Source organism: Lolium perenne, chromosome 2 (genome assembly GCF_019359855.2).
Source record: "Lolium perenne isolate Kyuss_39 chromosome 2, Kyuss_2.0, whole genome shotgun sequence".
In the NCBI taxonomy this organism is placed as follows: domain Eukaryota; kingdom Viridiplantae; phylum Streptophyta; class Magnoliopsida; order Poales; family Poaceae; genus Lolium; species Lolium perenne.
Genome location: NC_067245.2, coordinates 286221766 through 286233345, shown reverse-complemented (window position 1 = coordinate 286233345; position 11580 = coordinate 286221766).

Genomic DNA, 11580 nt, shown 5'->3' with positions numbered 1-11580 from the left:
GTCATTGTCAAAACAATGACATACTCGCCTTCTTGAGTAGATTCCGTCACAATATTTAGAACTCTTCTAAATCTAGCATAGACAACTTCTAGCTCATTGTGCTACTTTTAAAACAACACTTAGTCTAATTTGAGATTGAAATTATATTTTATATATGACAAAACCAATATCGGTGTAACACCTTACAGCGATTTGTTTGTCATTTCTTCATACAAAAAAATATATATATCCTTAGTTCTTCTAAAGTACTCAAGGATATTCTTACTGTCGTCCCATGATCATCTTATGAATCATTCCGGTATATGCTCAAAACATTTTATAGCACATGATATCTGATTGTGTACATATTATTCGTGATCTATAATCACTCATGTGTTTTTACTCATTGAGTGTCAGATACACTCAAGTCTTGTTAAACCTTCACATGACAAGAACATTTTCTTAATATTTCTATATTGAACTATTTCAATATCCATTCTATGTACTTTGACTTAAACTTATTATGTGTTTCAATCTATCTTCATAGATCTTGACACTAAATATGTTTTAGTCCATATCCTTTCATTGAAGTTAATTTCAATGAAACATTTTAATCAAGTATATAATTACATTATTTATAACCAACTATATGTCATCTACATAAAGTATTATAAATATGTCTCAGCGCTCCCACTTAATTTCTTGCAAATGCAAGCTTCTTCATCGTCTCTGATGAAATCAAAAAACTCTTTGACTATTTCATCTGGTGAAGATTCCTACTCCGCAATACTTACTTCATCCAATTGAAGTTCGTATACCTATCTAGTATTCCACAGACCAGCAAAACTCTTGGTTGTATCTTGTATACACCTTTAATACATACTTCTGATAAGTAATGTATTTTGCCATCCTACTAGCATATCTCCTAAAAGAAATATGTAGTGATTACTAGAATAATCCACATAGACTATAAGCATTGCTACGGAAGATCTAATCTTATCGTAGTCAACTCTTTGAACTTTGTTGTAAACTATTTTTCAACAAGTCGAGCTTTCTTCAAGGATATTTCATCCAAGTCTATAGATCCATTTACTTTCAAAAAGTATTCATCTATTATGGATTTCAAGGCGCATGGCCATTTTAACGGAGTCAGGGCCCATCATAACTTCTTTGTTTGTAGTTGGTTTATCATTGTTCAAAATCAATCCTTTGTCCACAAATCATTTATTTAATCACAAAGTAAACCATACCTACAATAGGTTCAATATGTACTTCGATCTCCATGGCTAAAACACTTTGTAGTCATGGGAGCCATGATCGTCGTGGCCGCTTCCGAAACCAATTCCGATGCTGCGCTACTCTGATCATTATGCTCAGGTTCATAAACCTTATCAAATTATATTGTCCTCCCACTCAAATACTTCACTAGAAACAATTTCTTGGAAATAAGAACATTGACAAACACTTTTGTCTTTGTCTTGTGGGAAGAATTCCCAATTAAATCTCTGGGATAACCAACGAAGACATTCATCCGATTTTGGTTGTAAACTCTTAGACCAAAATTTAAAGAAAAGACTATTAGGGTTTATACCCATGTCATAACTTGTATGATGTCATTTCATCGGATCATGATGATGCTCTATTCAGTGTAAAAGCGGTAGTCACTAAAGCATAATCCACAAAAATATAATGGCATCAATATTTTATCTCATCATTGATCCAACAAGATTTGGATACATATCTCGGATACTATGTCATCATTATGATACTCCAAGAAATGTGAGTTGTAGAATAATTTCATAACTCTCTTAGATGTTCGCTAAAACTCGTAATTCAAATATTTCCACCATGATCCAATCATAGATATTTTTCTATTACGTTGATTTCCACTTCATGTTGAAATTTATTTGAACCCATTCAAATGTTTCAAACTTCTTCCTTATCGAATATATCCATATATATACTCAATTCATTGTTGAAAGTTTTCATGAAGTAGAAGAATCTCCCGCACACAACTATGCTCAGTGAACCATATACATCATTATGTATTTTTCCACTAAGTTTGTTGCCCGTTCAACTCTTGGCCTATGAACGGTATTTTAATCATTCTCTTTTAGAAAAGATTTGCAAGCGTCAAATGATTCAAAAATCAAATGACTCCAAAAATCCATTTGCATGGAGTTCCTTCATGCGTTCCTTTCTAACATGACCTAAATGGCGGTTCCACAAATAAGTGGAATTCAAATCATTTGCCTTATGGCATTTTAGCGTCGCTTTATGTATGTGTGTTTCACCATTAAGATTTATAATAACTTATCCATCGTACATGGAGTAATGTCATAATTTGAACAACTCATTGTTTTCATTTGACCAGAGCAAAATAACAATTATTAAGTTCTTTATTATAAATTCTAAGGGCTAGATAGAATGCCAACGACGAACATAATAACACTTTATTTTGTTCCAGACGTGCTTTTCTATCATATTCCTTGTCAGTCACTTAGGCCATTGTATTCTTGTATTGCGTTGTTTTGTATGACACTTCATACCAACCAATATGGTACTAATACCCAAGAATTTCATTGTGTGACTTAACTAGGAATACAACCATAACATGTATATCATTTATATACACCTGAGCTAGACTTTCTAGTCTTTTCTTTTCTTTTTGCCAAAATATCTTTTGCAGTTTCTCTTTTAGCTTTCCTCATTATTCAGAAAAACACTTCAACATTAATAACTTCTAGGTTTGTTGGTCAAATACCAATAACCTTGAGGTTCTTACTTTGAAGTTGATCATCATATGACAAGTGTTCCAGATTTCACTATTAGTAACTTTGTAATATGATGAACAATTTCACTCATAATTTTATCCATCATATCATGACGACTTTTCGAGACCATGTCTGTACATGCTAGGCTCGTAAAGTTTTAACCTTGGTATTTGCATGTGCAAATCTAGCTTGCACCCGTTGTATGCACACGTAGAATCTATCACACCCGATCATCACGTGATGCTTCGAAACGACGAGTTTTAGTAACGGTGCATATTAAGGATGGTCACTTCATGGATATGCGAATATCGTTAGTGCCCCAATAGTTGGAGGATTGTGACGCCTTGCGTCTTCAACCTTCGTACATTCCCATAAAACTTATGAGTTCATGTAGTCTCACCAAATTATATTCTATCATCTTGCAATAAGGTCTTAGATATCACATATATCTCATACCTTGATTATTTCTGAAAACTAAATTTTCAGCTCCTTACTTTTCAAACAGATTTGAACTTCAAGTTTCACGGAGACAAGATAACTTTAGGTACTAATTGAAACCATAGCTCTTTGAATCAACAATGTGAGGTTTACTAAAAGTTTGCAATAGGACTTAATTAATTCTTGATTCTTTAACAATACGGTACCAAACCGTAAAGTTTCTTGTCGATTTTTAACAAGATTTCTATCTCAATTACAAGACTAGCGCATAGTAGTAAACGGATGCCAATACTACAAAATTAATTCAAAATACTACTCAGACTATGTTTAAGATAATTAGTTCATGGTTTAATCTAATTACTAATGAACTCCCACTTAATACAACATCCCTCATAGTTGTTAAGTGGTACACGATCCAAATTCACTACACCAAAACCGATCATCACGTGAGATGATGTAGCTTCAATGGTGAACATCAACATGTTGATCATATCATCCATATGACTCGTGTTCAACCTTTCGGTTTCGTTGTCCCGAGGCCATGTCTCGTACATGCTAGGCTCGTCAAGCAAACCCAAGTATTCCGCGTGTGCAACATGGCTTACACCGTTGTATGTGAATCGTTGAATCTATCACATCCGATCATCACGAGATGCTTCAAACGACGAACTATTACAACGGTGCATACGAGGGGAGAACACTTTATTATCTTGATATTAATGTGAGGGATCATCTTATAATGCTACCGTCGCGATCTAAGCAAAATAAGATGCATAAAGGATTAACATCACATGCAGTTCATATGTGATATGATATGGCCCTTTTGTCTTTGCGCCTTTGATCTTCATCTCCAAAGCACGGACATGATCTCCATCATCTTTGGGCATGATCTCCATCATCGTCGGCGTAGCGTCAAGGTTCATGGCGCCGTCTTCATGATTGTCCTCCATGTAGCAACTATTACAACTACTTTGAAATACTACTCAACATGAAAATTAAAGACAACCATAAGGCTCCTGCCGGTTGCCACAATACAATAATGATCATCTCATACATATTCATCATCACATTATGGCCATATCACATCACCAAACCCTGCAAAAACAAGTTAGACGTCTCTAATTTGGTTTGCATATTTTACGTGGTTTAGGGTTTTCGGGAGAGATCTAATCTACCTACGAACATGAACCACAACGGTGATACTAATGTTGTCAATAGAAGAGTAAATTGAATCTTCACTATAGTAGGAGAGACAGACACCCGCAAAGCCTCTTATGCAATACAAGTTGCATGTCGAACGAGGAACAAGTCTCATGAACGCGGTCATGTAAAGTTAGTCCGGGCCGCTTCATCCCACTATGCCACAAAGATGCAAAGTACTCAAACTAAAGATAACAAGAGCATCAACGCCCCACAAACCATTGTGTTCTACTCGTGCAACCATCTATGCATAGACACGGCTCTGATACCACTGTAGGATAACGTTGCATAGAAAACAAAAAATTTCCTACCGCGAACACGCAATCCAAGCCAAGATGCAATCTAGAAGACGGTAGCAACGAGGGGGTATCGAGTCTCACCCTTGAAGAGATTCCAAAGCCTACAAGATGAGGCTCTTGTTGCTGCGGTAGACGATCACTTGCCGCTTGCAAAAGCGCGTAGAAGATCTTGATCACGATCGGTTCCGGCGCCACGAACGGGCAGCACCTCCGTACTCGGTCACACGTTCGGTTGTTGATGAAGACGACGTCCACCTCCCCGTTCCAGCGGGCAGCGGAAGTAGTAGCTCCTCTTGAATCCGACAGCACGACGGCGTGGTGTCGGTGGCGGTGTAGAAGTCCGGCGGAGCTTCGCTAAGCTACGCGGGCAATATGGAGTGGAGGAGCAAAGCTAGGGTTTGGGAGGGGGTGGCCGGCCACTCAAGGGGGGCGGCCAGCTTGTGGTCTTGGGGTGGCCGGCCCCCTCCCTTGGCCCCTCATTATATAGGTGGATCCCAAGTGTTGGTGTCCAAGTCTTCGAATAAGACCCGAAACCAAAACCTTCCATAGGAGGGGGGAAACCTAGCCCAACTAGGACTCCCACCCAAAGGTGGGATTCCCACCTCCCATGTGGGGTGGCGGCCCCTATGGTGGAGTCCACTTGGGACTCCACCCCATCTAGGGCTGGCCGGCCATGGTGGTGGAGTCCCATGTGGACTCCACATTCCTTGGTGGTTTCTTCCGGACTTTTCTAGAACCTTCTAGAACCTTCCATAGAACCTTCCGCGACATTTTATTTCACATAAAATGACATCCTATATATGAATCTTATTCTCCGGACCATTCCGGAACTCCTCGTGATGTCCGGGATCTCATCCGGGACTCCGAACAAATATTCGAACTCCATTCCATAATTCAAGTGCTACCATTTCAACATCCAACTTTAAGTGTGTCACCCTACGGTTTGAGAACTATGCGGACATGGTTGAGTACTCACTCCGACCAATAACCAATAGCGGGATCTGGAGATCCATAATGGCTCCCACATATTCAACGATGACTTTAGTGATCGAATGAACCATTCACATACATTACCAATTCCCTTTGTCTCGCGATATTTTACTTGTCCGAGGTTTGATCTTCGGTATCACTCTATACCTTGTTCAACCTCGTCTCCTGACAAGTACTCTTTACTCGTACCGTGGTATGTGGTCTCTTATGAACTCATTCATATGCTTGCAAGACATTAGACGACATTCCACCGAGAGGGCCCAGAGTATATCTATCCGTCATCGGGATGGACAAATCCCACTGTTGATCCATATGCCTCAACTCATACTTTCCGGATACTTAATCCCACCTTTATAACCACCCATTTACGCAGTGGCGTTTGGTGTGATCAAAGTACCTTTCCGGTATAAGTGATTTATATGATCTCATGGTCATAAGGACTAGGTAACTATGTATCGAAAGCTTATAGCAAATAACTTAATGACGAGATCTTATGCTACGCTTAATTGGGTGTGTCCATTACATCATTCATATAATGATATAACCTTGTTATTAATAACATCCAATGTTCATGATTATGAAACTAATCATCCATTAATCAATAAGCTAGTTTAAGAGGCATACTAGGGACTTCTTGTTGTCTACATATCACACATGTACTAATGTTTCGGTTAATACAATTATAGCATGATATATAAACATTTATCATAAACATTAAGATATAAATAATAACCACTTTATTATTGCCTCTAGGGCATATCTCCTTCATAAAATTCACTCCAAGGAGGGCCGTTCACGGTGGCACAAGTACCCCGCTAGCTCCCTCGACCTTCAGCACAACTTAGTTATTACGATGAACTCTTAGACATGGAAAGCTATCAAGTCCAACTACACCTTCAACTATTTAAGTAGAGTTTGTAGTACGGCACAAGCTTAAATACAACAATCCACTACTAATTTTAACTTACTTATCCAGCAAGCCTTACCATCTAAATACCTCAAAACGTTTGCAAAGAATCAAGTTATCAAAGCTCAATGATCTACAAGATTATGCAAGTATTTCCTTATACCACTACCACATGCAACATTTTCTGTTTCCAACCCTATAACAATTAACGAAGCAGTTTCAACCTTCGCCATGAACATTAAGAGTAAAACTAAGAACACATGTGTTCATATGAAACAGCGGAGCGTGTCTCTCTCCCACACAAGCATGAATTTATTCAAAGAATGAAAATAACAAAACGAAAATAAAACACACAGACGCTCCAAGTAAAGCACATAAGATGTGATGTAATAAAAATATAGTTTCACTAGAGGTGACCTGATAAGTTGTCGATGAAGAAGGGGACGATGAAGAAGGGGATGCCTTGGGCATCCCCAAACTTAGATGCTTGAGTCTTCTTGAAATATGCAGGGATGAACCACGGGGGCATCCCCAAGCTTAGACTTTTCACTCTTCTTGATCATATTGTATCATCCTCCTCTCTTGACCCTTGAAAACTTCCTCCACACCAAACTCAAAACAGACTCATTAGAGGGTTAGTGCATAATCAAAAGTTCACATGTTCAGAGGTGACACAATCATTCTTAACACTTTTGGACATTGCTCAAAGCTACTGAAAGTTAATGGAACAAAGAAATCCATCAAATATAGCAAAACAGGCAATGCGAAATAAAAGGCAGAATCTGTCAAAACAGAACAGTCCGTAAAGACGAATTTTTCTGGGGCACTTAACTTGCTCAGATGAAAAAGCTCAAACTGAATGAAAGTTGCGTACATATCTGAGGATCACGCACGTAAATTGGCAGAATTTTCTGAGTTACCTACAGAGAACCCTGCCCAAATTCGTGACAGCAAGAAATCTGTTTCTGCGCAGTAATCCAAATATAGTATCAACCTTACTATCAAAGACTTTACTTGGCACAACAATGCAATAAAATAAAGATAAGGAGATGTTGCTACAGTAGTAACAACTTCCAAGACACAACAAAACAGTAGCAAAAATAAAAAAACATGGGTTATCTCCCAAGAAGTGCTTTCTTTATAGCCATTAAGATGGGCTCAGTAATTTTAATGATGCACTCCCAAAAAATAAGAGTTGAAGCAAAAGAGAGCATCAAAAAGCAAGTATGGAACACATTTAAGTCTAACCCGCTTCCTATGCATAGGAATCTTATACACAAATAAATTCATGAAGAGCAAAGTGACAAGCATAGGAAGATAAAACACGAGTAACTTCAAGATTCTCAACATAAAGAGAGGTGTTTTAGTAACATGAAAATTTCTACAACCATATTTTCCTCTCTCATAATAATTTCCAGTAGCATCATGAACAAACTCAATAATATAACTATCACATAAAGCATTCTTATCATGAGTCTCATGCATAAAATAATTACTACTCCCAACATAAGCATAGTCATTCTTATTAATTGTAGTGGGAGCAAATTCAACAAAGTAGCTATCATTATTATTCTTATCACCATAATCATCAAATATAGGATGCATATTGTAATCATAATTAATTTTCTCCTCAATAGTAGGTGGACTGAAAATATGATAGTCATCATTGCAATCATCATATATAGGAGGTAAAGTATCATCAAAGTAAATTTTCTCCTCCATGCTTGGGGGACTAAAAATATGATGCTCATCAAAACCAGCTTCCCCAAGCTTAGAATTTTCCATAGCATTAGCAACAATGGTGTTCAAAGAGTTCATACTAATATCATTGCTACTAGCATGCAAATAAGGTTCCATAGGTTTTTTAATTTTCGCATCAAACAATCCATGTCTTAACTCAGGAAATAGATTAAAAAGCTCACTGTTGTTTTCCATTATGCCTAACTAGTGAAAATAAAAACAAGAAACAAAAAGATGCAATTGCAGGATCTAAAGGAAATATCTTCGAGCACTCACACACCGGCAACAGTGCTAGGAAATAGCTTAGTAGTCGGAGGATGCGAATACCTTTTACCTTACCTCCCCGGCAACGGCGCTAGAAAATAGCTTGATGTCTACTGCTGGCGCGCAGTTGACGTGGGAGGTAGAAATCTCTGTGGTGTAACTTTCCTTCGTTCCCCGGCAACGGCGCCAGAAAATAGCTTGATGTCTACTCACGCTTCTTTTCCTGTAGACAGTGTTGGGCCTCCAAGAGCAGAGGTTTGTAGAACAGCAGCAAGTTTCCCTTAAGTGAATCACCCAAGGTTTATCGAACTCAGGGAGGAAGAGGTCAAAGATATCCCTCTCAAGCAACCCTGCAATTACGATACAAGAAGTCTCATGTGTCCCCAACACACCTAATACACTTGTCAGATGTATAGGTGCACTAGTTCGGCGAAGAGATAGTGAAATACAAGAGATATGGATGAATATGAGTGGTAATAACAATCTGAAATAAAGATGGCAGCAAGCAAACATGCGGTAAAACAGTAACTAAACGGAGATTCGATGTTCGGAAACAAGGCCTAGGGATCATACTTTCACTAGTGGACACTCTCAACATTGATCACATAACTGAATAGATAAATGCTACTTTCTCTACACTCTCTTGTTGGATGACAAACACCATTCATTGTGTACGGCTACAAGAGCTCCCTCAAGCCGGAGTTAATTAACAAGCTCCACAACATCCGGTGTTCATATTTAAGTAACCTTAGAGTGCATAATAGACCATTGCAATTATACCGAGTACTAACATAGCATGCACACTGTCACCGTCAGGCTATGAAAGGGGGAATAGATCGCATCAATACTATCATAGTAATAGTTAACTCCATAATCTACAAGAGATTACAATCATAACCTATGCCAAGTACTACATGATGCACACACTTTCAACATTACATCATGGAGGAGGAACAGAGTACTTTAATAACATCACTAGAGTAGAACATAGATTAATAGTGATACAAAGCTCATGATCACATAACGATCACATGGGAGAGAGATGAACCACATAGCTACCGGTAGAGCCCTCAGCCTCAGAGGAGAACTACTCCCTCCTCATCATGTGAGACAACAGCGGCGATGAAGATGGCGGTGGTGTCGATGGAGAAGCCTTCCGGGGGCAATTCCCCGTCCCGGCGGCATGCCGGAACAGAGACTTCTGTCCCCCGAATCTTGGCTTCGCGATGGCGGCGGCTCTGGAACTTTTCTCGTATCGTGGCTTATTGGTATCGAAGTTTTAGGTCACCAGGGCTTAAATAGGCGAAGAGGCGGAGTCGGAAGGGTCCTGGGGGGCCCACACAGTAGGGGGCGCGCCCCCCCTCTGGCCGCGCCGCCATGATGTGTGGAGGCCCTGGGCCTCCCCTCTGGTCCCTCTTCGGTGTTCTGGAAGCTTCGTGGAAATATAAGATCGTGGGCCTTGATTTCGTCCAATTCCGAGAATATTTCCTGTGTAAGATTTCTTAAACCAAAAACAGCAGAAAACAGGAACTGGCACTTCGGCATCTCGTTAATAGGTTAGTTCCGGAAAATGCATCAAAACGATATAAAGTGTGAACAAAACATGTAGGTATTGTCATAAAACAAGCATGGAACATCAGAAATTATAGATACGTTGGAGACATATCAGGAACTTGATGCGGGTGGTCCGCTATTGTGAAGCCAATGTCTTGCCCTGACCAATTTAGGTACTCAATCGTTGGTGGAGGCATCTTCTCTGCCATGAACACCTGTCGCGAGATTACTTTCTGAGCTCTATTAGACGGCCTACCCTTCTGAATCATCGTGACCGCACCGTTGGAGTTAGGATCAACGTATGGAGGTGGTTGTGGTGCTGCCGCTATTCTGAGCTGGTGTCGATTTTCGTCTGTAATTGCCGGAGGAGGTGGCAAGTGGATCTCAGTCCTGGGCCCTTGAGGATTTCTATTTGTCGCCTGAGCATTGGCTTGCCCTGCAAACCTTAGCATTGCCTGAAAATTTCGACAGTCCTTCTGCAGGTGTCCTGACTGTCTCTTCCCATTGCTGTCGAGATAGAAGTGCATCTGACACGGCCCGTTCATCATATCCTCGGGAGACACGAAAGGTCTCTGAAACCTTGGCCCACTATTTTTCCTGTTATTTCGGGAGTCATCTCTATTGTCGCCTCGCTACTCGTTGCTCCTTTGATAGTCATCTCTATTGCCTCCTCCAGCGCTTCCTCGGAAACCAGCCGAGATTTGGCCGGGAGCGTCATAGCTCGAATACTGTCGAGGAAATCGTCGTCTATTTTGGAAATTTCGACCACGGTCCTCTTCAGGCGACCTGTGCCGCTTATTGTGGATAGCATCTTCTCCATCTGCCCACCTGTTTGCTATCTCCATCAATGCTGATACTGTCTTTGGGTTGGTTCTCCCCAAGTCTTCGACAAAATCTCCTCGTCGGATTCCTGCGACAAACACATCTATCGCTCTCTCGTCAGATACGTTCTCTGCCGAATTTTTAATGATGTTCCACCTTTGGATATACTTTCTCATTGATTCATCCTGCTTTTGTCGACACGCTCTCAACTCTTCTAATGATGCGGATTTTTTGCAGGTGGATCGAAAGTTCTTGACGAATACGTCCTCGAAACTGTCCCAGCTGTCGATGGAACCCGGAGGAAGCTTCTTTATCCAAGATCGCGCAGCTCCACTCAGATGTACTTGGATGCTCTGCATGGCTGTTGCTCTGGTTCCTCCTATCAACTTCACCGTCTCGAGATAATCAACTAGCAAATCCTCTGGATCTTGCAGGCCGTCGATTTTTTTTGAAGTTATCGGGTAATTTAAACCCTGAAGGAACTCGAGTTTTCCGGACCCTCCTTGTAAAGCACGGCAGCCCACACATATCCTCGTCATCTATCTCTGGGGAGTGCCGATGTTCCCTTCTATTTTGTCGTGCTCTGTCCACCTGTGCTTGTGCTGTTGTGTCT